The sequence below is a fragment of the Thunnus albacares genome, chromosome 17 (genome assembly GCF_914725855.1).
Source record: "Thunnus albacares chromosome 17, fThuAlb1.1, whole genome shotgun sequence".
Taxonomy (NCBI): Eukaryota; Metazoa; Chordata; class Actinopteri; order Scombriformes; family Scombridae; genus Thunnus; species Thunnus albacares.
The window spans coordinates 5076932-5104072 of NC_058122.1; the positions used below are offsets into that span (position 1 = coordinate 5076932).

The following is a 27141-nucleotide window of genomic DNA, read 5'->3' on the forward strand; positions in this document are numbered from 1 at the left end:
AGAGGCGTGGTGTAGATATATGTGAGATTATCTGTTGAGTTAAACGTGATATCTTTGCATTGTGTTTGTATATGTGTGTAATTGCTTTGATTCCAGGATGAGGGAAGCATTATTGTGGTTTCATTTGTGGACTGATCAGATGTAATTATGTGACTTATTTTGAGCCCAGAGGCATAGTTAAAGACACTCAGGGTTAGAGCTGGCACTGCAGGTGGAGGAATGGAGGAATGAATGGCAATCTGTGAGTGTTCTCTGAGTGTTCACACAAAATGTCTACACAACACAGTAATGTTAAAGGTTCCTCTGCCTCGCAGCGTGCAGCACGCATGGCAAATCCAACATGCGTATGACACTTTCAAATGGAAAACACTCCGAGAGAATGTAAACACTAGCACAAGCTACTAAACTTAAGGGTGAAACATGAATGAATATGAAAGGAAAAATAAGATTTCCCTGGAGTGCAGAAGCCAGGCCTACATAAAATTACACAGGAAGCAGTCTCACGTTGTTTATAGGAGTTTCCCCCAGTAACCCAGTTATCATTTAGCTGGTGGTTTTTATTAGTTTTCAGCAACCTTTTCAAAGATTTATTGGTCTTTAAGAGTTGTTTCTTCAGACTTGTTTTCTTGGAGGAGAGGAAATTTCACTATTATTTTTTAAAACAGCTTCACAAGCAATGACACAATACCAAAATCCTAAGGTAAACAGTGCTAAAAATGCAATTAATAACTGTTATTATTATTATTATTATTACCAATAATATGACATATGTTACTCCCTTCATAGAAATCACAATGAAAATGCTACTGGAATAGATCATAAACCAAAGACAAAATATGTTAAAAATACTATCTGTTAATATGTTTGTATACATACAAAGCAATAATCTGCTTTGTATGCTAGCAGCCAGACGTGACCTCTTTTGACGTCCATCCCTAACACCCCCCTCTGTTTCCATTGCTCGTTGCTGCAAGGCAGTGTCCTGGTTTTCTGAGGTTAAGGCTTAAGGTATAGTGAGTGGTGGATGAGGAGGAGGAAGGGGGAGGGGGAAGGGGAAACAGGAAAGAAAACCAGTCTCTCCCCTCTCTGCCTGCCTCAGTCTGAGAGAAATCGGTTACATAACAGGGCTGTGGAGGCAGCCGCTACCCCAGTCCCTTGAGGTCCCACACGGCCTGTTCACGTCACAGAGGTGTGGACAGAGAGGAGGAGGGGCTTAGAGTGATCGGTCCAGCCAATTTAGAAAATGAGTGAGTTTGTAACCTAATTCCATTTTGTGTGTCTACATGTAACTCACACAGTCAGGTGTTATCTAGCTGTTTACCTTTTGTACAGTGGGTGAGGGATAGATTCATTAAGGATAACTGAGCTTTTGTAGATGCTAACATTTGTCCATATGTGATATTTGGGTACATCAACTACGAATGTTTTTCATTACTAATTAATGTAGGGATTTTTTTCTGTGAATTCATTGTTTTAGTGTCCAAAAATACACAATAAAAGAAACAAATATTGTGACAAATGACCATCCAAGTTACCAGAGTCCAAAGTGACATGTCTCCATACCATTGAATTTTGAGTGTTTTATTAAAATTTATAGGATCTGTGGAGTTTCCAACCATGCAGCTTTTGTCCCGAGTCAAAATTGACCCGGGAGGACAAAAGCTGCATGGTCAACGGGAAGACAACAGGAATTGTCAAAATTGTTGTCTAACCATTTAATCTAGGGCTGCAATTAATCCTTGATTAATATACTGAATTAATTGTTTGGTCCATAAAATGTCCAAAAATAGTGAAAAATGCTTATCACAATTTCCCAAAACCCAATTAAATTACTGTTTTTGACCAACCAATAGACCAAAACCCAAAGGTATCCAGTTCACTGTCATAGATGAGTAAAAAAAAAAAAAAAAAAGCAAATATTCACATTTGAGAAGCTGCAACCAGATATTTTACCAAAAAAATCACTTAGAGAATCAAGGAAATTTGTTACTGTTAAATGACTAATTGTTTAATTGATTAACTGACTAATTGTTTGATCACTATGTCAAAGTTTTGTTTTGCAAATGAAAGCAGCACTTCAGTATGTATTGTACAGCATTTCTACCAGCCCATCCTCACAAGAGAAATGACAGTATAGGTCTAAAATTCAGGCCGGCAAAAACGAACTATAGTTACGTTTACGCCACTTAGTGGTTGTAGTAATTATGACCCGGGGAAGGGTTGCAGTCCAGGTCAATATAAGGTGACTCGATAAGATGATTTTGCCTCGTTAGGAGGAGGCGAGTTGGGTAGATGGCTAGATGGATAGTGGACTTATAGATAGTGGGCTTAGCCGCAGGAGACTACTGTCCATGTGATGTCCACTTTTGCCATGATGATGAAGGTTGCGTAACTTTAAGGAAATATAAAATTCATTTCAAATGATCATTTTAACCCAAACCATAATCTTTCCCTAAACCTAACGAAGTGGTTTTTGTGCCAAAACCCAACTAGACCTTAACCACAGCGTTGTCAACCCATAAAACATAATTATTTTTTAACAGAGATTTGTAACAGTTTTGGAAAGCCGTAGTACATTACTATGGCGTTTTATGGCTGAATTTTAGACCTATACTGCCGTTTTTTTATGAGTCTGTGTTGTGTCAACTGTATGTATGGCTGCAATATATGGGAGGACGGGATGAAAATACATAAAAATGACCCTGATTATTGCATATTGACAGCTGTGGCAGAGACTTCACCTTGCAGTCTGTCTCAAGGGTTCTGTTATTTTGGCTGATTAGACCACTGCTCAGGTTGAAGATGATTGGAAATATGCTGAGGATTATTTCAGGTCACAGGACTGCATGTACTAATAAGTATAAAGGTGTTGATTGTCTTGTCATCTGTCAGAGCAAACAGGACACTCCTGGAGATGTCAGTCAAACACAGTCTGTAGACATTCACACAATCCTTAAAAAATAGGTCTAAATCAGTCTGTTTTTCTTCTGCTTGCAGCATTATTAAATGTAATTTTCTCCAATATAACCTTCCTTTGTAGAGGAAGAAGAGAGCATGATTGCGCTGAAATATGTCCATTCATTTCCTCAACCAAGCTCAGTAGCAGAGAACTTTGTTTTGTATTCTGTTGGCGATGACAAGTGATGCTGGTGGTAATTTGTGGTTGGCCCAGTAAATCTGTCCCAATGTGTCATGTTATAGACAGTAAGTTAATTAATATGATACTCCTGTCCACTGCAAGCTACAAAAGAAAACCAGCCAAAAATATAACACAAAACATCAAAATGGTTTTTGAAATGTAAGGTACATTGTAAATAGCATTTGAAGTTCTAACGCTTTAAATCGGGTTTCTCTAATTTACTTAGGTTTAAATACTTCAGCCTGAAGCTGGGGAGGGACAATGGTGCATTTATGAAGCACTGTTGCCTCACAGGTCCTTAGTTGAAGCACCCTTGTTTGCAACTTCTTCCTGTACCTGACATGCGGGTTAGATTTATTAACTTTTTGCCACACTGGATGAACTGTCAAGCTTCCCATTCACACATGGCACACCTCTGTTTACAATGATAATCATGATACCTCTCAAAATTCTCAGTAATTAGTCTCTGATTTCACACAATGGAAGACAAACGAATCTCACATCTTGCCAGTGACCGTTGATTTTGTCGGCTGAAAGGTCAGCTTTTGTTATCAGATTTTATTAGCTGTAATGAGGTTGCTAATTAAGCTAACATTAGCTCCAGTTGGTTTGAAAACACTGTTTCAAGCTGACTTGTTTTAAAACTAGAACCCTGTAAAGGGGTCTTCAATATACACTTGATTGCTACGTACATGATATTGTGCTATTATAAGTATGATATGGAAAAATGTAAAATTAGACTTTATTCTAACATAATGCCTATGCTGTACATATATACATATTGGACAAGCAAGGAACATGTACAAGTACAAAGTATGAAATGCTCCTTGGCCTTGGCTGAGGTAATGCTGTGTTAGGTTATTTTTACCGTAGGGCTGCAACTAATGATCATTTTCATTGATTAATCTGTCATTTATTTGGTCGATTGATCGATTAGTTGTTTGGTCTATAAAATGGTGAAAATGTTGATCACTGTTTCCCAAAGCCCAAGATGATGTCCTTAAATGTCTTGTTTTGTCCTGACCAACAGTCTGTAACCCAAAGATATTTAGTTTACTGTCATAGAGGAATAAATGACTCAAAACAATTGATTATCAAAATAATTGGTGTTTAATTTTAATAGTTGGCAACTATTGATCAATCGACTAATTTTTGCAACTCTATGTAACTGTTAGGTTTGCCGTGGTTGTCGATGTTACCGGTGTTACACTGTGTTGGGACATACACTGATTACATTACTTGCCCACTGCCCATACTGTAATTTTGCTTTTTTTATAGACAAAGCCATTTATTTCATTTTCGCCTATCAGCGCCCACATTCATCAAAAAAACAAACTCTAATTTGTTAAGTATTAAGCATGTTATCAATACTTAGTCAGATGATGGATGCTACAATTATAAACTGAAAGTGTCTGCTCTATGACCGTCTGCAGCATCAGAGTCGCAGCAAGCGGAGTGAGACGTCTGTTCTCTGTCCTGCTCTCTGTTGTAAACAAAAGTAACGCTAGCTGTTAGTGAGCAGCTGCTCTCATGTTTCTCCGGATCTCAGTGCTTGTTTTCGGCAGAAAGTCTCCCGCTCTCTGCCTGCTGTCACTAATTCTTAAGTAAGGGGAAGATCTAAACTAAAAATCTAACATGATAGATCAAAGTAAGTGCTCTATGTATGAGCATGATCAACAAATATCTTTTCTTGTAAAATGTAACACTGGTGTTTATTAAGTTTATTAGTCAGTGGGAAAATTTCACTGTGGCCTCCCTAGTAACTGTAAGTACAGTAGTTCTTTTTAAAACTCAAGTATCTCAATAGGTAGCCGCCCCAGAAATCCAGCATTCAGGTGCCAGTAAAACAAGAAGTAAACGCAAAGTAATTACTAAAAAAACGAGTTTGTGTTTTTTTGCTATTGGTACCATTCCACTCAGTCAGTTTGTCCAATGGTGATGTCATTAATATCACTGCACACCCACAGCCCACCCACACAGGTGATTTCACTTATATTGGCTGATTAGAGATCTTCTCAGGGCTTTGTGGACATGCATGCACAGTCGGCTTGATTGATGTCGCCCACACCCTCCACAGTCTCCACCACAGTTACACCTGCTGGCGTATAATAGATTAGGGCCTTTGAAGCAAATGACTGAAGATAATCAATAAGTTATCTTAGTTATAAATGTTGATGTTGGGTAAGTACTTTGGCTGGTCTTACTTTGCCCACAGTTCTCGTTGAATTTAATGGAACTGAAATAATAATGTGACTTGTGCTGAAACAGTTAGTTGATTACTTGATTAGTGGATCAAAGAAAATTATTCAACATAAAATTGTTAATTCCTCTAACAGTTTAGGTCTTGTATCAAGACAAATTGCTGAATGTATTTGCTGTTTTTCTTTGTTTTTATATCATTCTAGACTGAATATCTGGGTTTCAGACTGTTTGTTGGACAAAACAAGACATTTGAAGACATCAGCCTTGGCTGTGGAAAATTATAACTGACATTTTCCCCTATTCTCTGACATTTTATAGACTAAACAATCCATTAAGGGGAAAATGATTGACAGATTAACCACTCGTGAAAATAAATCTTAGTTGTAGCAGTAAGTGAGAAGGAAGGAGGGCAAAAAAGAATTGGATGGGAAAGAAATAAACAGTGCAGAGCCTGGAATGGTTGCGAGGAGTGTTAGAAAGTATGTACATCCACCTACTGGATGTACATACTGCACACAATGCCTGACTGACTGACAATATAAAACAGGCTCTAACAGACACATACAGGCTATTATAGAAGAGCCTTGGGGCGTCTCCTTGGTACTAGTTTCTTTGGAATGTTCTGTTCTTTTTTGTTAAGACTAGAAGATCTTTATTCAATACAGCCTCCTCTATTCAATTAGTGTGAAACACAAGAACTAGACGTGCATCTTCCACACAGAAAATTAAACATCAATCAGTCAGCCAAGGCCAATTCTCCCTCCATCTGACAGGAAATTACTTATAAACAAGCTCTTACATGGGTGGAGAATCACCAGAAATCTCTTGACATGTAGTGCCTTAGTTGAGTTTGTGTCTTAATGTTTTAAGATGTTGTGTTACTGTTTGGACTTAACACATTAAGACTAGATGCAACCTTTGCACATATATCCCTTTAAGACCCAACGTTTGCAACGTTTTCAAGACATGTGACAGATGAAATGCATCATGATTCCCTGAAATACATGTGGGGAATAAGAAATGTGTTATGGGATACATTTTTTTATTTGTTTGTTTGTTTGTTTTAGGAGGTTGTTTTCAAAGAATGCCTTTTTAGAGGTTTTTTTTAGAGAGTGCCGTAGGTCATAATGGGTTAACCCCTTAATGTTCCGACGGCCCGTCCACGGGCCATCACACTGTTAAATGCCCAACTATGATATGTACACAACTCCTGTTTGTAAGTGGGTACTCATTTGACACATCTTTGGAAAGCTAAAATTCATGTAATTTGATTGATGCAAACCATTTCAAGATACAGTCACAACAGCAGGTACAATCAGCGCCTCTGTCAGACCACCAATAAACAAACAAACAATTACAAAATTCACACTCCTCACCCATGAAGCCTCATATTACTCCACTGACTGGTACAACTACTACAAAAATGGTCTTACATTGGCAAAGGTCCAGTCAATCCAATCCAGTAAAATATTTAGTCCAAAACACATTATTACATCAGTAAATATCCACGAATCGCAGTTGCATCATTTCAAATTAGCTGGCAGATGTCCTAATCTTGCCGCATGTTTTCTGTTATAACTTGCTTTAGCATGTAAATATTAGCCCCATCTTGGTATCAAAAAGGGAGCCTGCACTCTGACGTTTTGATTGACACCTCCCTTGACCCAAAAGGAGCTTCCATGTCCTGTCCACAGCCTACAGTTGCCAACAGGCCAATAGGAACAGATGCCGATGACTGGCGCTTCAAATAGCCAGTGAAATCCAAAAATGACCATGTGCTGCTTTAGTGATTTCTATAAAGCTACAACATGGAAATTATGTAAATATCAATATTTTGCTGTGATTTACTTTTTATATGAACTGCTTTTCCACCATAGCGCTTGTTTTGACTCTTATATGGACAAGGGTTAGTTTCAACAGGGGAATAAAGCACTATAATGTGTTTATGCTTCAGTTACTCTGAAGTAGGGGTATTTGGTGTCTCTAAATGGCCTTTTTTGGAAGACGCTTAGACATACCCTTAGAAAAACATGTGTTAAATATTCATTTTCTGTGGTATTGTTATTAAATTTGAACTTGGACTAGCTAAGGCTCCATGCTGTGGTCCCATTGTGTTTTCCATCTAATAAATCACAGCTATAGATCATCTACAGTCATCTGTTTGCAAAAAATATTCAGGCAGAAATAAAAACCTTCTACTTCAGTGTGTTCAAACTTCTATTACTCAATGCCAGTAGCACTTACAGCGATTCTTACTGTTGGGGGAAAAACTTCAGTGTTACCTTTCAAAAGAGACCACAACTATGCACGTACTCCTAATGGTTCAAGAACAGCTTTCAATTTACTTTAGGTATGCCTTGGATAGGCATTTTAAGCTAATTTTACAGGAATTTAAAGGAATGTTATGTCACCCAAAACATGAGTTATGACAGAGCAGGACAAATGAGCAGTAGGAGTCAAGTATGCAAAGAGTTTGTGGAACCAGTTGTTTAGCGGTATTTTAGTGCGAATGCATGTGAGGACATACTGAACAAAACAAGGAATGCCACAGCAGGGCTGGGAAAGTGACATTATTATAAACATAGTTCCTCATTATTGAGGTTAAATGGCTTTACTGGGAACTGCAAAACATAAGTGCTTAACTGCCGTTCCTCTGTTGAAGATACAAATGAAACAATTTCTCCTTGAAGCAGGAGGTGGATTTTTTGTCCTGTCCTAGAGGCTTGTCTTTGATAGGATTTTTACATCCAAGCTGTGTCCTCAGGTATCTTTGAAGTCACCACAGGCACTGCAAGCAAGCAATCACAGTTAATGTGTAAATGCTTTTTGAATGGGTCTTCTGTGTTGCATATTTTAGGCGTGCTTTTATTTTTATTTTTTGTCAGCCATGCTAGTGGCATGTCTCCAGAAATGGCAGTGTTGTTCAGTCAGTCTGTCCATCACTTTGGTCCAGACTGAAGAAATACCCCAATACAACTATTTCACTTTCTGTTAAGTGCTAATTCGAAAATCTCAACATGCTTAACTAAGATGGTGAAGATGGTAAACATTATACCTGCTAAACATTAGCATGTTAGCATTGTGACTGTAAGCATTTAGCTAAATGCACCGCAGTACCTCACAAAGCTGCTAACATGGCTATACTGTCTTGTTTTCACTTCCCTTACTTTACTTACATGTTTTTTTTTAATGTAAGTTATTTAAAAGGCAAAATTTTGGTAATGATATTGATTGTCAGGAATAGGATTGGCACAAATACTAAAACAGTTTGATACATAACCCTGTTTGGTTGGTTCAGACTTTAAGTTCAGAATTTAAAAGTGTATTTGTTTCAATGTTAATGCAGGATACATTTGGATGAATGTAGAGGTTTCTTTACACTACAATTTATACATCACTAATGGAGGATAAAGGCAGGGTGAATTGAAGGGCCTGATCTAAAGGACCAGACCTAAAGGTATTAAGGACTGGAACAAAGCAGGGATGACTGGAATTTGTCTTGGAAAACATAAACCCTGGTATTAGCATCAGGTCTGTCAGCATAGAGATACTTTGTGTACTTATGTGTTTTTTTTATATTCAATGGAATACCTCTTCTAATTAAAATAGCAATAAGTGAATTTTTTGGCTACTTGAGGGTTGTGCAACAGTCTCGAGTTGGCTCACATTTTAGCCAACAGTTGCTTACATTAGCATTTATTTGGAGTCATGTTTCTGTCCACCTAAAGTATAATATTTAGTTTTTTTTAAGCTCTGTTTTGGTCTACACCAAGGCCTGCATGAATGTGGCTAATTGGCTGCTAAATGCTCCACTATGTTCACCAGCTATTTACTAACTTGGGATGAGACTGAACCAAACAGTAATGTTGTGGGCTGCAAAGCCAAAACAATGAGCTGAGAGACTCTAAAACAGATATAATGGAGCATATTTTAATAATAGTCTCTCTTCTCCCAACCACTGCACTCCGTGGTTTTCAGGGCTAACATGGGTGAGGTGCTAATGTTTACAGTTGTTTGTCCATTTGTCACACCTGATATCTCACACACTCCTTATCAAATTAGGCCTATTTCAAACCTCAAGGTATGCAGCTTATCGATGTGTTTCGACACTTTCAAATTACAATAATTTTCCCATACGGGGACATTACGTCCCTTCTTTGTTTATCCACTTGTCACGTGTTGTACCACAGACATGGCTGATTAGATTTTGATTAAATGAATCTCACTTTTGCACCTTACCATTCTTCAAATGACTCTGATTGGCCCACGGGGGGCAGCGTGTTTGCTGTAACTGTGTTCGCTGTGGCGATGTCTGTCCTGTCTCTCAGTTTTTTCCTCTCTCCATCTATGGCTCTGTTGCTGCACAGTCTGTCTCCCTCCTTCTCTAGCATCTCACGAGGGGCTTGTATTGTTTTAGGGGATAAGAGGAAAAGCAAAAAGCCCCTGCTTTAGTGGGATGAGAGAAAGACTTTATAGCAAGCTCTCGCCCCTCCAGGGAGGATTCTTGCGCACATGGATACTCAAACGTTCTCCCAGAGTAGACACAGATCCATTTATCCACACACACACACACACATGCGCTTTGTCCTAGGGAGAAGGAACCAAGACTGGCGTAGGGAGTGGCCACAACAGGAAGTGGTCCAAGGACTACATTAAAAGGATGGACTCCCTGCTCAGAATGAACTTCTGCAGAGAGGTTGAGGCCTTTACTCCTCCCCTCAGGGGATTTCAGCAATCTTGTACAGTAAAGCTCATGCAGTGACTTTTGAAAGAATATTTTGCTGGCATCTTGCTGTTCTCAACATCTGAGAGAAATGGGGAAGATGGTAGAGAGAGAAAGAGACTGTACAAGGAATTGTGAAAGAGATTAAGATAGAAGGAGATGGATATAAGGGAGGCAGAGCACTGTAAAGGTCATGTTCCAGACATGGAGCCACAACGCTGGAAGCATTTGGCGTTGTCCCCTCTACTTCTGTAAGCCCCCACCAGAGAGGAATTACACTGATCAGGGTCCAGTGGATTTCATCAGTTTCACATTAGCAGTGCTGGCATTGTTTTTCTTGGTTTTCTTTCTTATTAGATAACCTCAGAACATTGACATGAGAGCCTGTAAAGGACCTAATATAACCAGCAGCTAGCACTACCAGTGTAACAGCACATAAAATCCACAGTTTGGTATGTACCTTTGTTTTAGGGTCACGGTTGTTTACATCTGCTTCCCCATGAGATCACATGAGATCACGTGAGGTGGTGCATTGCTGCCTCTGGCATGATAATCTTAATAATATCCTGTAGTGTGTGATTATTTTCAAATCTTGTAGTGTGTGCATGTGTGAGGTAAGAGAGAACATCTGTGAAGTTTCTCCTTATATGCAGATTGCAACACAATTTTAATATTAGTTAGGATTTTAAAACTCCTGTAGTCTGAGCCCGGCTTAAGAGACAAATTAGAGTGATGCTTCGCAAATGGATTAGCATGTTTGATTGTTTGTGTTTCCAAAGACTTCAGGTTGCCACACGGTTTTCGACCATTCCACTGTCTGCCCAGTGTCACTGTAACGTACAAGGGAACCAAAACACCCCCAAACTAAAAAATCTAAATGATATTTGAGGCTCTTCTAGCTTTGGTTTCTTATTTGTGTTCATCATAAGAGCTATACGGGAGCTAACCTGGCTAGCAGACAACAACTGTCCGAATACAATGTTGTGTGTAGAACTTATTAGGCAGTAGCTAATTCAACAGTAATTATTTTATTTGTATTGTGTACTGAACAGAAAGTCCTGCACTGCGTACACTTACCATTACATGCCTAGTGAGCAGCCCTAGCTTTTTTGATTTCTTGATCTTACATTAGGGGTGCAACTAAAGGTTATTTTTGTCATCGAGTTGATTTATCTGATGATTATTTTTTGATCAATTGATCGCCCATTTACAGTAGTTTGTGTAGTGTGTAGTTTACATCGTTTAGTCATTAAAATGACAGTAAGTAGTGAAATTTGTCAAGACCTGATGTCTAAAGATTGCGAAAAATCCCAAAGATATTCAATATAAGACTGAGAAAAACAGCAAATCCTCACATTACAGAAGCTGGAACCAGCAAATGTTTTTGATGAAAGACTTCCGTGACTCATTCAGGTTTATTTCAATTTGGATGTTACTTTTGTAGGTTCAGCTGTTGCTTCTATAGAGGTTATTTGCTAAGTTCTCAGAATGTCACAAGATCAGGAGATCACACGAGTTAAGTGTAGGGAAACAAAGACCAACGGAGAAAGTATTATCCAAACTGTCTGTTGTAAACATCTATTACAGTTCACAGAAAGACTTTCTGGTTTAACTTTGACCTACTGTACTTGCCGTAGTTGTGAGCGCGCACTGTTGCTCTTCATGGTAAGGGATTATTATCGACAAAGAAAAAATAAGAAAATGATGACAAAAATAACACTCAAATTGAAATAAAAGAAAATGATTGTATAAATTATTACTTGTTTATCAAAATTGTTGTTGACTTCAGAGGTGCAAGTAATTGTTTAGGTTTTATTATTTCTACGAAATGTCAAAAAAATAGTAAAAATGTCATCATGTCACATTATAACTACTCAGAGCCAAAGGTGACATCTTGTCTTGGCTGATAAACTGTCCACAACCTCAAAATATTCAGTTAACAATAATGAAAGCAGGGAATATTTGCCTAATATGTGACGTCAATGATGTTGATTGTCTGATTACTTTATTAACTAATTAATCACTGATCATCTCATACCTAGAAACTCATTTGTCCAACCATTCTTGTATCATTTTTTCTGATTTTCTGTCATTTGTTTTACAGGAAAAGGTGTTATGTAGTATTTTGAATGTTTTTTTTAACAGTCCAGAAGAAACTGCATTCTGTTTGATAAAAAAAAAAAAAAAAAATCATAAGTGTGAGGGGAGGAAATTGCAGCCTGAGGTGATGACTTGTATTGGGGAGTGGCAGCAGTACGTCTAGACTCTCTATAGGAGTTAAATGGAGTGGAAACAACACATGGCTGACGATGAAGATCAGCTGTCAGTTAACGTGATGTTTGTTTAGTCATTTAGTTGTTTTTTTAGTTGTGGTGCAGGATTTGCCACGGGCCAGCGGCTCGTCACGCATAGACTACATCATTAACACCCACTCTTCTGCTAGTTAGTAGAATAAAGTGTGTTCTCAGTTCTCATTAAGCTCACTGAGTCAAAGTGGGCAGCGAATATTCAAGGGGAGGATTGAGGAAAAAAAAGATTCAAAATGACTTAAAGCTGAAAGAGCCGCTGAGTTTAATCAGATCAATAAGGAGATGAGGTGTCCTGGATGTGTTTAGTCTCAGATTAAATAGGTTTCACCTTTGAACTCGAAGATTAACAACAGACTTTCTGAGTACTTTGAGAACACATTTCGACTTTGCCTTTTCTTTTTTAAATTTAGTCGCTGCTTACGTTAATATTAGCTTCACAGACTGATCGGATGAGCTGCTTCACAATCCCAAATCCTGGAGGTCATGGTTCATAGCTTTTTAAGTGACAGTTTTAAAACAATGTGATGTACATTAAAGTTTAATTGGGAGTTTCAGACAAGGCTGTAGCCAGCTGTCTGCCATTAAGGCTACTCAACAAATGACTAGACTATGTCTACATGAAGCTGGCTGAATTCTAAAATGTCGCTTTCACAGCAGAAGTTTCAGCTTGTTTCTGCAAATACCTCCATCCACATTAAAACTGGTAATTCTTCTCCTACTGGGCGTGTGTGGAAGACAGACCAGCAAGTCAGCCACAGAAATCCAGTGAAGAAGAAACAGTATATTCCATATCTGTTCCTGACATTTTGTTTATTGCAAGCAAATTACAACAATTTCAGTGAGACAAAAGTGGTAGATAGCTACGTTTAACTCTAAACAAGCTATCAAAGTAGACAATGAAGAGAACAACACTCACACGAAGTCGCCCGCCATTGTTATTGTTGTTGTGTTTCTTCTTCATCCTCTACCAATGAGATGCCGTGCTACTGCCACCAACTGTTTTGTCACTGATATGACAGCATTTCTACAAAGCTCCATTTTCCCTGTACACACTACAACGCCAAGCCGCTGCTTTCACATTTACACACTCTAGAGGCTGTTTTGGAAAAGCTCCGCTTTCAGGGGAGAAAAACACTGTTTTAGTCTGGATGGAGGGCCAAAACGGAGAGAAATGAGAAATGAATTTAGCTGGCTTACTGTGGACATGGTGTGAGAAAAACTCATCACTCTCACTCGTTAATTATGTAAATTATCAGGATTTGAAAAACTTGCACTCTTTTAAATAGTGATTTTGAAATAAAACATGTATTCAAACCATTTACAGTCTTACATTATAAGCTAAAAATGTGTTTTGATCATGGATTTGAAAGTTGAAGAAAACTACCTCCATCAAGAAGGAATCAAGAATCTTCATTTTAGTAACACACAACTCTTCTGGAGCACAGCACACTTCATTCCCCTAAAGTTTCTTGCATTCATCAGGGTGGCATATAACAGTGGTTCCCACCCTTCTGGCTTGTGGACCTTTTAAACAAAGTGTTGTGGGGGCGCCCTGGTAGCCTGCTGGTTAGAATACATGCCATATAACTGCAACATCCACGGTTTGATTCCTGTCTCAGGCTGCATTCACACCAAATCAGGTGGTGCGGCGAAAAGGCCAGCTGTCCCATTCATTTGAATGGGGATAGTGCGGCTCACACTAGACTGCGGCCGGAAAGTTGAGAGTTGAGCTTTTGGAGAAACGCAACCCAATGTCACTGCGGCTGACGGCTGCGGTGGCCAATCACAGCGGGAGATCAGACTGATAATAGTTGTAAACTCTGCCATTAGGGAGGACAAAGACGTTACTAGGACGAGGGGAGGACATTTGTCTTCGCTTGATAATGTTAGTAAAGTTAGACTTTGCTGTTAGCTTCTCGACTCATTTTAAAAAAGACGAGAGAAAAAGAGAGAGAGAGAGAGAGAGAGAGCAGCTGTGGTTGAGCAAGCTAGAGAGTGAATGAAGAGAGGTAGCGCTGGTAGAGAGAAAGCTGGTGAATCAGATCAATAAAACATAATTTTCTGATTGTTTCACAGCGGTTACATTGTAGAGCACAAACAAACACACCCACAAACCCACACACCTCCGCTCCACCCTGCAGCTGAACGCCGCACCGCCTGATTTGGTGTGAATGCAGCCTCAGGCATTTCATACCCCCCCCCCCCCCTCTCTCTCTCGTTTTCTGTAGCCATTGTCTTGTGTCGACCACTTCAACCAAAGACTGATTTTTTTTCCCTCTTGTTATAAAAATTTATATTTGAAAAGGCCTGAAACCCCTAAAATTATCCTTTAATTCTTACACACACACACACTCACACACTCACATATATATCAGACCATGGTCACGTTTGGGGACATTATATAGACTTACATTCATTTCCTGGAGTCTTACCCTAACCTTAACCACTGACCCAAAAATCAGCTTTTTCCCAGTTGGGGACACGGCTTTTGTTCCCAGTTAGACAAGCTGTCCCCAGTTAACTGGTCCTAAGTCTGAAAATTGTCCCCAAAAGTAGCCTATGACAGAGCACACACACAAACTGAAAAATGAACATATTTTTGTGTAGCAGAATTGTGTTTGTTTCTGCTGTCATATCCTATTCATAATGTCAGAACCCCTCAGTTTTAACTTGGGAACCGGTTTCGTTATTTACAATCTATCAATCAGTCCTGCGACTTTTTACAAAAGGAAACAGATATAAAATATTTACAAAACATACAAGACAACATTACATCTCTATGTATTTTTTCTTAAATAATTGGAACCTCTATTTTCTCAGTTTTTCTATTTTTCAGTTTAAACTAATTTGTCCTCATTTACCAACAGAATACTTTCTGTTATATTTTTTCCAGATTTTCCAGACTGGCATCGGAACTGAACATCTATTCAAACGAAGCCTCTGTTATCTGATGCTTTTGTCAAAGAAGAAAACTGGCCTTCCTCTTCAGAGCTCCAGGTTGGTTCGCCTCTGTTCATCCTCATAGCTGACTCCAGTTCACAAATTAAACAAATTCATCAAAAATGATTAATGGTCTGCTAGTGTGAGTCACCTGCACTACTGCACTGTTGAATTCTAATTTAAGTCACTGGTATTTTGTATGTCATAATTTACAAGGATACAGAGTTTTCCCATAACGTTTTCAATCTTCACAGTGTTTAAAAGTTTATTTAAATCATTTACATAATCATGAAATACTAAAACCATTCTACATGAGGTAAAGTTGAATAAAAACAAAGGGGCGAATTTACAAAAGGTACAAAGCTCGGTTTTAGTGGCCACTAAACCTGCAGAAACAAGACAAAAACAAACCGTATAATTCACAAAGCAACCGCAAAGGTTGAAGTGCACCCCAAACTGCACTGCCAAGCAAATAGCATCTTGGTGCTCCTTGGCTATTTGCCCGTATTTAAATGAGGTAATATGCATACATTTGGTGCAAAATTGGCCCCTTTCTATGCAAATGAGCCTCATTGTAAAAACAGTCCAATTCACAAAGCCCAGCCCTAATAACCACACGCAGTTAGAGTGAAATTATTGGCGTCTTCAGAGAGTTGGTGGTAACTGAAGCGCATTTCCTCAATGCTGTTTAAAGGCTGTTTTTGAGATGGACCTCCGCCCGTTTGACAAGCTTGCAAAGCATCGAATGATATTTTTTCTTTTGTCCTCCTCTTTAAATCATGCCATCTTCTTTTGCAGTCTGAAGGTGAGTGTTTGGAAAAACCAACAGCACTGACAAACTGGGATATTAAATCCCAAATATGGTTTCTCTCCGTTACGTTTAAATTCCTTGCCTGCAGTTTTGAGCCATGCCTCTGCACCTCACTGGTCAGGACTTGTAGCTGCGGTGTGAAAATGTAATTTTTCTCTTTCTCTCTGCAGTTGTCCTTCCTGCTGTGTCACCCACACACACTGCACACATACAAATTAAAGTTATCGCCCCTGTCATATGATGCAGCTACTTTTACGTAGCTTGTGCACATCTGTCCCACGGTCTGCTGTAAGAATGGTTATGTCATGCAGAAAGTTAAGTGAAATCAGCGTTTTATGAGTCAGTGAGATAATTTTGTCCCACTTGCAGAGCAGGACACACAGCGGCAAGGTAGGAAAAGAACCACAGGGGTGTTCTTCTGAGCCAGCAGACAGGAGAAGCCTTCTTGCTTTTTGCTAAGAAAAAAAGTCTTAGATACATCTTTTTAATTAGATACTGACATGCTTTGACAGGAGCGAGCATTTCCAAAGTTTTGAGAAATCTGTCAATTTATCCATTGCAGCATAAATAACATGCTAACTTGTTTTTGCAATTTGATGACACTGCTGCCTTGAATATCCAGGGACCTATACTATGAAGCAAGTTCAACTTAGCGTGGCTGTCTTTGGGTGAGCTGGCTTCACTGAGCCTAACATTGGCCGTCCTGGATAACCAGTATCACGAAACTGGCCATCAACTAGCTCAGTCAACTGTGGGTTTTCCTATCCAGCTGCAAGTGCGTTCATGTGAAAGAGGCAGGGTTGTTCATTACGAGCAATATCATCAGAGCCATTAATGAAGCACTTATAAGTCATCTCATATGTTATGAGATGAAATGGTGATAGCAAGTATTAATATTCAACAAAGTGAAATGTAAACGATAGCCTGTAATCATACAACAGAACAAGAAGATGTAGAAACACTAGATATTTCCAGATATTAAAAGTACGCTAAAGTTTAAATTACATGTAGGAATTATTATACATGACTTAAGTATAGAGTGAGTTTTTTTAGGATGTTGAAGAAACCATTTTGAATGGGTCATATAAAAATAAACTTAACAGTAATGCCAGACTGTTCCTGCTACCGAAGCAAAGAGTGGAAAATTAGTAAATGACTGATGAGGTCTATCTGACCCAGATGTTGCATTTATAATCATGGGAGCCAATTAACAGTGTGGATTATTTTTCTACTAAAAGAAAATCTTTGGTTTTTATTTCCAGTCATCATCACACAGTTGTCTCATGTTATTCTGAGCAGCAGTGATGGAATCAGAGTGTAAAATCATCCACACTGTCAGCTGTCACTATGGGGAGAAAACAACTTTTCACAATTAAAATGCAGCTAAAATGATGTGTGATGATGTGATTAGTGTTGTAAATGATCTCTCCGTTTGCTAGAAACTCAGGACAACTATTAATATTGGTTAGTGGTCGGGGTGTTGATCCTTTGAAGTTAACCTGCTCAGGAGCAGGTAGCAGTTCAGTTCAGCATAAGTTGCCATGGTGATTTATCCTAGTTAAAAGTGAGCAGTATTACCTTCGTAATACTGGAAAACCTGAGTTAAGCCCAAAGATAACCCACTAATCTGGCTTTGTAGTACGGGCCTGTGTTCTAATTGGCCTATGTGTGTGTCTGGCTGCTTGTTATTTCAAAATAAGAGGCCATTGTTTTACGTCTTAATGACTCTGCAAGTGATTCTTTAAATGAAGTGTGTATATCAGTTATATCAGTTATCAATATCAGCAGTTTTGAATCTTGTCTTGATCTTACATGTCTTGACATTTAAATGTCATATTTCCAAGATTTCCTGCATGCAGTTAAGTTGTAGAAGTAGTAGTATAATAGAAAATGTCTGTTTACAATAAACTTCACCAAAAATTAAACAGAGACATAAATATACAAAAACATATTGAACTTGAATAAATCTACAAAACATGTATTTCACAGTCATCCTTTCATTGCCTTGCATTTGTTATACATTAGCAGCAAATGAATTTAACAGTTGCTCAGTGTCTTTAAATTAGTAGTACAGTACAAGAAGTGTGTGAATGTGTGTTGACTGTAAAGTGGTACGTCCCCTGCTGTTGGAGAAATTTGCAGACAGTGGATAACAGTCGTATGAGGAGAGCAATGCAGAGATTAGAACAGTCACAGATAGACGCTCTTAACGCTCTGATCTGATGTGACATGACATGACGTATTGTGACATTTGGAAACAACTAATGTGATTTGATCTTAAGTTTATGTCTCATGCACCTCAAATTATTTTCACACTTGTGAGTTCCCTTGAAGCAAATTTACAACACATATACCATACTTCCTTCATGGCTGTGTTCACATTGTCCTAATTTCCTCACATGCAACACAGATATGAATCAGTGTGTTGCACTGCATGGCGTGCTAGAGTATTGAGATCAGAATTCATCAGCGTTGCCATGATAATAAAGTAAAACTAAGTTAACCCAACTTTTTATAGTACTGTAATATCAAGGCTCACAGCAGGCGAGCTGTGCAAATGTCAGCAATGGTTTATGCAGAAATGGATGCATCCTGGCCATGTGACTTATTACTGACCACACTAATTCCCCATGTAAGGCTGAACAAAGACTGTAATGACTGGCCGATATAGATGGGGTGAAGGTACGGTCACATTAGCTCTCAGTTCAACTGTCTGCCAGGCAGCCCTGAAAAAAGTTGTCATGGTGGTGGGTAATAAATAAATATTGAACAAAGCGATCCAGACTTTAAACAGTGTATGAAGGGATTCTGTAGTTTGTAGTCTGGTGTATATTGTATGATTAAGCAGATTATGTATCAGCTATGATGTGACCAGTCCACATTAAATCAAATTTCTTAATCACTGTCATTAAAAAATTTAGCATTCCAACATTTATTCAGTGGCTTCATGCTACCTTACATAAAATGATTCCAATGAGCTCCAAACAGTGAGGTATATATATTTTAAAGGGGAAATGTGCTGATTTTACATATCAAAGTCTGTTTATATTTGTGCGTCAAGGGAGGAGATAGGAAGCAGACTCAGATACTTGTTCAATGACTAAAAAAGGTGATTTATTCAGACCAGTGTAACCAAAAATTTAAATGAAAACAAACCAAACTTATCTTAACTGGCTTAACTCAGGAAAACTCACCAAACTTAGGCATGATCACATACACACAGCTACACAGACTTTTGTTTCTGCTCTCCCCTCAAACCAGTAACTCTCCCCACAAATAGGCCCTCCAGTCTGTCTAGGTAGAATCATATGTCTCGCAGGGGTGTCCTTTGACGTATATCAAAAACTGGTATATTACATTATCAGTTAATGTTGTTTACATACACATCATCCACAGCATAGACTATACTAAAGTCCACACCATAAGCCAAAATAAGTACAAATCACAGAAATACTAAACCAAACATTTAACACAATACAATAAATCCACCCATACTTGGTCTAACCCATGACATCACTGGTGATGTCAGCGAGTGCTTAAAAGCAGGAAGTGGTTTGGTGCCTCCCCCTTTTGTCCTCTGGGAAATATGGTGGGTGTAGTAAGTTAAAAGGCAAACTAGTATATAACTCAAGAAACTTGGGAACCAATAAACAATGATTTGGTTGAACTTAAACAATACTTGTCTGTCTTGATTAAACCCGAAATGCAGATGTAACTGTAACAAAACAATGCTAAATGCAAACAAACCTGGGATAGTATGTGAAAGCAATGCTACAAATATAGATGTTATACTTGCCAACCAAACTAATGACAAATATGCTAAAGAAATCCATAAAGTGTAACAGGGACAAACTTTGTCTTAGAGTCTTGCTGCGTATGTGAAAAAAGTTGTATAAAGCACTTTGTGGCAATCTGATTGAATTGGATGTATTTTTTTTCTCCACATATTTTTAATAATGCTGACAGTTCATATTTAATTAAACATTTATCTGTAAAAGCTCATATAATCATTAATTCAGAAACAGACATGAAAGCATGCAGTAGAATTATACAGTTGACTACAGTATGTTACACCATGAAATTATAAGTTCAGCTTTGTAAGGCAAATTTTTAGTCTTAAAAGTTGTGATGTGATCCGAAATATAAATTCATTATTTTTAAATTAATTTCATCCTGTATCTCAGCTTTTCTATATTAGCTAATGTGTCATTCCAGTTTAACTTTTCCATTACTGTTTCAAAGTTTCTCTGTGATAAGTTTTATTCTTAGCTTCGGCTAAATGTCTCAATAGGCCAGTGGGTGTTCAGACCTTTTAGAGTCACTGAACATGGACTGTAAAATGCTGAACTCCCCCCTCCAGGCTAAATTATAGAGTCCTTTAAATGTTGCATAAATAATTTTGGTTGTGAGCCCCAAACAAACACGCAGGAGCACAACAGACCTAAATGCAAAAAATGCATCAAGCTACATAACAGCTGAGAAGATGTGGTCATGAGTCAGTTAGTTTGAACCTATTTTTTATCGAACCTACTCTTCTTTACTTTTCAGAAATGGAAGTCACATCAGCAACTATTAAAGGTTATCGAATATGTTCTACAGCTATTAGACTTGCTCTCTAATGGCCATGCTGATTACTTGGGCGTTAAACAATTTGTCCATCTCTAGACAGATTTCTGGCCTCACTGGCCTTTTTCACAGTCAGGTTAGTCACACAAGGCGTCAGAAAGACAGTCACAAAGCTTGCCAGTCAGCTCATTTGGCCAGCAGGCTGGTCAAAAACATGCAGCAGGATGAGTGTGATGATGGACTTAAAGGTATATTATTTGTCGTCATCTGTGCTGCCTGAGACCCATATAATTACCAACAACCGCCTCTAATGGCCCACTAATGGAAGGACTTCCTGTTCAACCCTCTGTCTCCTCTGGCTTTGCTCTTTTGTACTTTCTTCAATGCATCCTGGATCCACAGAATGAAGTGTGACAAAGGTGTATTACAAAATATGGGACTGTCCCCTGAATGAAGAATTAACTCTGCATCAAATTGTGGCACCAAAAATTGGAGTTGAATTCCCACCCATGGTCACATCATGGTCTACTTTGCCAGTAAACCATCTATACGTTGGTTTTATGACAAAGCCAACAAAGAAGTTGAAGCTTATTACATGTTCAATTTGGTGAAATTTAGTAGAGTAATTCTCCTAATTTACACACTGACTGCATCTATAGAAAGTGTGTTAATCACTGTATTGGCATTTATTTAGACAATAAAACTGAAAAAAAAATTTTTTTAACTGGCCAGTATATTCCAACGCTGAAGAAATGTGATTTAGTTGGTCATGAACCAAATATTGGACAGAAATGCAGTTTTGACCTGATGATGGTGCCATATAAAGGGTCAGAGAATCACCAAAGTGATTACAATTCATCCTGTGAGGGACAGGAATGTCTGTACCAAATTGCATGGCATTGGCATGGCGCTAGAGGTAAAGTCAGGGGATCACCAAAGTCAGTAGGATTCATCCTGGACACCATGACTGTCTGCACAAAATACAAATCCCGTAGTTGTTGAGATATTTCAGTATAGACCAATGTGGTGGACCAACTGACCAACTGACAGACTGACATTGCCATCCCTAAAATACATTCCTTCCAATCTCACAGAACTTGTAAAGCAGTGTTATGTTATGCCTTTTTTAAGGCCTGCCTGTTTCTGGAGAGCTCCAGACTTTAATAATGCTATTACTACTTCAGCCCCTGAAGGTGCCTTAGTTTTTAACTGTCATCTGATTGTAATTATATTGCTGTGTGGTAGACTCTGCTTATTTGTGCTTTATGAGAAAATAAAATTCAACCAAAAAAGCATCTGAGCCTGACTGAGGCACTTGTGTGAGCCACAGGGTGACCTTATCAACCAAATGTGTCCCAGTGTGGGCTGATAAAGCATATGTTTGCAATCTTAACAAACACTTGGGCACTAATGGCAATTACTGGAAAAACATCACACAAATAGACAAATAGACACTTGACCACTTTCACACACAACTGTGCTATTGTGACAGACCTCATCTCTCCAGACTCAAAAGCAGGAAGTGATTGACCTCACATACCATGTGGTCAACACTTCCATCCAGAGTGCCTCATGGTGTGACAAGAACATAATAGTATAGGAGGCTCAAACATCTCCTGGACCACTCTTCTTCTGTTCATGATGAGATGACTGATGGAAGTGAACCAATACACTATTTACTCTCTGAAATATCATTGTCAGGATCAGTTAGCATCAGTGGAAATGAGCTCTTGGAAGTTAATCATAATGTTATTAACAGGGAACCATAGGCAGCACTATTAAGAGTCAGTAATCACTAAAAAAATCTAACCTTCAACAAAATCATGATCTTTTTGGGCAGTAACTACTGGCAAACAGGCAAATCCGTCCCTCAATTTACTACTGGATATTATGCACCATATGCTGCATACTGGTAAAGTTAAAATAATGAAACCGTCTGTATTAGCAGTTCAGCAATTAAAAAGATTGCAACATTTTATGTAGCCCAGCCCCGAAGTTAGCGACAACCTGATCATGGTTCAATTAAGGAACAAAGGTTGACCTTTAAGGTGGACAGGCTATTCTCATTTTAGTGACAATCTCAGCGGCTTCTCCGAGTTTTGCTCAGCACCCCAGCATGATGTCCTAGTGCCACTTATGCAAGGAACCATTAAAGACTCCAAAGAGTACATCTGCATTTTGTGTGATATCTCAGAATAGAAACGCAGTATTCACTATTTTTTGCCCGAGGGATTCTAGTTGAGTCAGCCACATGAGTCCTCATATTCTACTAAATAATCCCTATTTCCATAGCAGCTCTAAAATAGAGGTCCAACGGGAGAATAATGTGTACAAAATGTTCGATTTATTTTCAGGCCCGTTCACACATGAGAGGAAAGATTCTGGTGCCCAAGGGTGACATCTTCATTCGCAATGCAGTTTCCGACAAGCGATATGATTAATGTTCCCAGCTATGTGTCAGAGTATCCAGTGTTAACACACAGAAGCGTAGCTGTTTGCCTCACATGCTTTAGATAAACTGTGTGGGAAATGATGCAGATCACTGGATAAATTCTGGTTTTGGCTGCAGCTGGAATGCTTTTCTGAGCTAACCAACAATAATTGACTCTGGAATTATGAAAATGATTTTAGTGGATGAGCAGTTAATTTACTTGTCTGTATGACAAAAATATGACCCACAGTCCGAAATTAAAAGTTAAATAGTTCTATTTCTGTCCACTGCTCTAGATTATAAATCCTCGACAGCGATTCTTGTGGGTTTAGGCGTTTCTCTGATTCTTGTGATCCTGATCCACCCTCTTTGTAGCTTGTGAAATTGGAAACAGTCGTCAAACACCATAACAGTGCAAGACATCTGGCTCCCATATGAATGATTTACAGTCACTAGAGATTCGAGAACTGTGGAAACCAAATGTTGCTCACTGTTGCCGTTGGAGAATATCAGAAGGGCAGAACTGCCCTTTGATATGTCCATCTCAGTGGCTTTCTGCTGCCGCACAACAGTCAATATTTCAAACCTTTTTGGTCTGGGAGCCCTAAGTGGAATCTTAGTGTCTCAGTCAAAGCATCAGACTGAGTGTTTCTTTTTCAGATTTAGCAGATAAGCGCATTGAACCCATTAGCAAATCAGGCTTAGTGTCATTTCTTCTCACTTGCTACATGAGCGGTTTAAACGTCATCAACATTAAAAGACATTACAGAAGACATACAGTGGCAGGCTTCATTCGAGTATCATTCACATCCTTCTTGATTAAGCGACTTGATGTGGAGAAATATTGAGAAACTGCAGACAGAAAGGTATAAAATGCACTGCCTAACAGGATTAGGGGCAAGCATCTAGAGAGTTTACCATAACAGGTGGACAAGCTTTTTTCTTGGGCTGGTTCCAATTATTTATTTGTTTTTATTACGTCTGTTCAATATATGACAGAGCATATCAGAAACAAAGGAGATTAAGTAGAATTAAATGAAATTAAGTATGTTAAAGCATAAACAAAAAACATAGCAGAGGCAAAACCATAAAAAAAAAACCCAACACATAATTCTGGCATGACCTGTACAAGTGGTGCCCATCTGTCCATAAATATTTTGATTTTATTTGGAAGCTTTGCAGTGATCTTCTCCATGACATAAACCAACTAAATCCTTTCTCTTCTCTGTACCTTATTTGGAGGCTGCAGCTTTAGCCAGTATCATGATCCTTTTTCTAGCTATCCAAAGCAAAATCCTTAATAAATATCCTAGATTGCCATCTGGTATGTTTTCAGGTTAGATACCAAGAATAAAAAGTGCTGAGTTCAGAGTCAAATTCCCTCCATGTTGGGCTTTTTGTTAACCTGTGTCCAGTTTCATGTTTCCCCCCACAATTCATCTGGAATTATTACATTCATTTCCAATTCCCACTTTTCTTGAATATAAACTACTACTGTCAGGGGATTCGTGTTGTAGGACTTTATAGTTTTTAAAGCGGTATTCCACAGATTTAGAGTTGCATCTCAATAAAGTTGGGGGACTCACAAGTGGGAAAAAAAAGTCAAAATCAATGCTCCCCACACCCCCCCACACCTCCTAAATGCCTCAAACAGAACACCTCCAGTTTGTAACTCAGGCTTTCTGTAAAAAAAAAAAAAAAAGCCAAGTTTAATGATGCAACAAGTCTTTCAAATTAGATGACAAACAGGTTGTTGGTCCATGCTCTCCACATAAAAACGTTTTCTGATCTGGCAACCTGACAGTAACCAGTAATCGCTAGGACATTATCATTTGCTTGTGCCTTCCAAAACTGTTATAAAATTTTAGAAAAATAAAAACATTTTATGATGTGATAATTATGGTTGTGATTTCTGTTAAAATGACTTACTTCATCATGGTCATAATAATAACCATGTGGTTAAGGTTAGGGGACAATCGTGCTGACTCACAGTTGGAAATGGAAAGGAACAGCAATCTCCTGCGTTAAAATCAGATGTTTTGTTGACCCAGCCATCCACCCCTGACTCATAATTACTACGACCCTTTAAGGTAAATATATGTCATTTTGGGGCTCTTGAAATAACAACAAATCCTGTTTTATTTGGAAGGACAGTCTCCCCTAATGACATCATCAGGGTTATTTTTTCAAACTTTGGAAGCCTCCCTCCAAAATCACAGAAGACATTACACAACTGTTTGACAGTAAAGTCAACACTGATCATCTCTGATATATGAAGAAAATTAAATCAGTTTAATAAACCACAAAACACTGCGAATGAGCCAATGCTAAGTTGGTCAGGAGAATCCTCTAATATGAGATAAGTCTATTATAAGGTCAATCCCCCCCTGTTGCCTGATCTCTGAAAAGAGGCTTTTGTAATTTATCTCAAAAGTGTCTGTAACTGAATTCCTCCTTTACCCCCCAAGTCCTTTTATTTGCCCAAACACAGTTCCCAGAGTGTATTGACAAGCTAGTATCGCTCAGTCTATAATGTTTACAGTTAAGATTTTGTCTGTGTGCATGTGTGCACCACTATAGCAGAGTCATCCATAATAGGAAGCCTTTGTGACATTTACCTCGCTGACCAGATAGCTTTGCTGCATCCACACACAGCATGGTAAACATAACATGTGTGTGTGCGCTTGTACATGTGTACATGTTTAGTAACCCCAATATCCTTAATGTACACACGTTTCTGTGTGTGCGCATTCCATTTTTTCGTTTGTGCTCATCAGGCTCATCATGTCATAATTTGCTCTATTCTGCAAGGCATGATTGGAACGCTGACAGCACAACAAACATTCATTTCCAAAACAGCATTCAGCAGATTAAAGCACGGAGCATTAATGAAGCTGCTCACAGCATCCAGCATCTTAGAGCAATGTTTGGTCATCTGTTGTTGTGTCCAAGGCCTCATTTACAAAATCATAAAGTGCCACCGCGTAGGTTTGGATAATCTGGCGTGAGGCCCAGATAATACCGGCGAGACAAATAAACCCTTGTTCCCATCCGAGCGTCCCCCCCAAAACCAACACCGCCCTTATTGTTCTACATCTTTCATCTACTGCATCTCCCTGTTTTGTTGATGCTGCATAATTGATTTGAAAGTCACAAATCCAGCTGACAGCTGACTGTGGGATGAACTCATCATCAGGTTGGGATCGAAGGTGATGTTGCCTTGGCTTTGCGACATCTGTGCGATGACCCAGTTTGAGTCCTGTGAAGTTGTTTTTTTCAGGGAGAGGAAGCGGCAGTGACGAATCAGGCAGTGTTTTGTGGTAAATGCGGTGTTAGGTAGCGGATAAGGGCCAATTAAGGCATTTTTAATGACTCAGTGTAGCATACCGTTACTATATATATATGTGTGCAGCAAATATGATAGCTAAACATTATCGTGTGGACTAGAATGATTAGAAAATTCTGGATACGGAATAAAGAGGAGCAATTACACTGATGACAATATTTAATGAAGACTCGGGAGACTGTGATTGTGTAGAAAAGGTTCCATCTATTAGAAAATAGGAAAAATAAAAAAACAACAAATAAACCATAACAAACATCAACTATGGCCATACAAAAATAAACGTAGGATATTAACTCTCAAAAACCTTTTTCACACAATGCCTGTGTTTCAGTGTTGAACCCAACTACTTTCTTTTTAAGGTTAGGTGCACCTCACCATTCAACTAACATAATATAATATAATATATAATATAATATAAGGATCCAATATAAGGTAAATATTGCGACAGGATAAGTGTCGGTATACATTTTATTTTCCACTTATTCATTACTATAACCATTTGTAAAAATGATTAAACAACAAACTCAATACTAAATCTACACAGAAACAACCAAACAAAACACTGAAGAATCAGTATGAATGAAGATAGAAATAACCCCGTCACTACACAACACAATTGTTAGTGTTAATTTTTTTAGTATTAGTATTCATTTTTAGTAGTTCTTAGTTTGTTT

The 27141-nt window shown here is 38.5% G+C and overlaps 1 protein-coding gene across 1 annotated transcript in view; it reads left to right on the forward strand.

Annotated features, from left to right (window-relative positions):
- The window catches only part of LOC122967450 (thyroid hormone receptor alpha), a 130286-nt gene that overhangs the window by 1366 nt on the left and 101779 nt on the right, over window positions 1–27141 (forward strand). Inside the window, exon 2 of the mRNA XM_044332120.1 lies at window positions 15267–15370. The gene's annotated coding sequence lies outside the window, so the exon portion shown is untranslated. The remainder of the gene's footprint in view (window positions 1–15266; window positions 15371–27141) is intronic.